At 45.5% G+C, this 578-nt stretch overlaps 1 non-coding gene across 1 annotated transcript; it reads right to left on the reverse strand.

Moving 5' to 3' along the window:
* Window positions 1-285: 285 nt before the first annotated feature.
* Trnap-ugg (transfer RNA proline (anticodon UGG)) lies at window positions 286-357 on the reverse strand. Its single transcript has one exon. It is a non-coding gene; the product is annotated as a tRNA-Pro (tRNA).
* Window positions 358-578: the final 221 nt, after the last annotated feature.

Here is a 578-nt window from a genome sequence, read left to right on the forward strand (position 1 = left end):
TTCACCGTTACGAGTGGTCAAAGAGGTTGGGAACCGCTGGCTCCCAGCACACTGTCAACGAAAATCATGTACTTCGCCCTTTCCACGATTTCACCCGAGCGTATAGGGTGAGATATATATCAAATGTGGTTGAGTACACAAATGTTGTTTGGATACTCAAAAATTTCAGTAGACTATAGTAGGTTAGTTGCTGTTTTGCTCGAAGACTTGAATAAAACGTTATATACCATCCGTCTTTGGATAAATCGGAAGAACATTATACCACACTCCGTAAAGTAAAACACCGGGCTCGTCCGGGATTTGAAACCGGGACCTCTCGCACCCAAAGCGAGAATCATACCCCTAGACCAACGAGCCGCCGTGAAACAAATGGTGCTTCGGATCATCGAGACATACCTCATAGCAGTAATATGAATGCTCACGCAAAATGCCACAGCACTTGAGCACTTCGGCGATGAAGCATGCTTGTGCTGTAGTTAAGAGTGGCGAGTGTATTCGACGGAGGAAACACCAGCCGCGGTTTCAGATTACCATGTCAGATTTTTTCGACATTCAGTACCTACTAACGATGCCTCTAT

The sequence above is a fragment of the Botryllus schlosseri genome, chromosome 8 (genome assembly GCF_051294905.1).
Source record: "Botryllus schlosseri isolate E-star chromosome 8, Bs_hap1, whole genome shotgun sequence".
Lineage (NCBI taxonomy): Eukaryota > Metazoa > Chordata > Ascidiacea > Stolidobranchia > Styelidae > Botryllus > Botryllus schlosseri.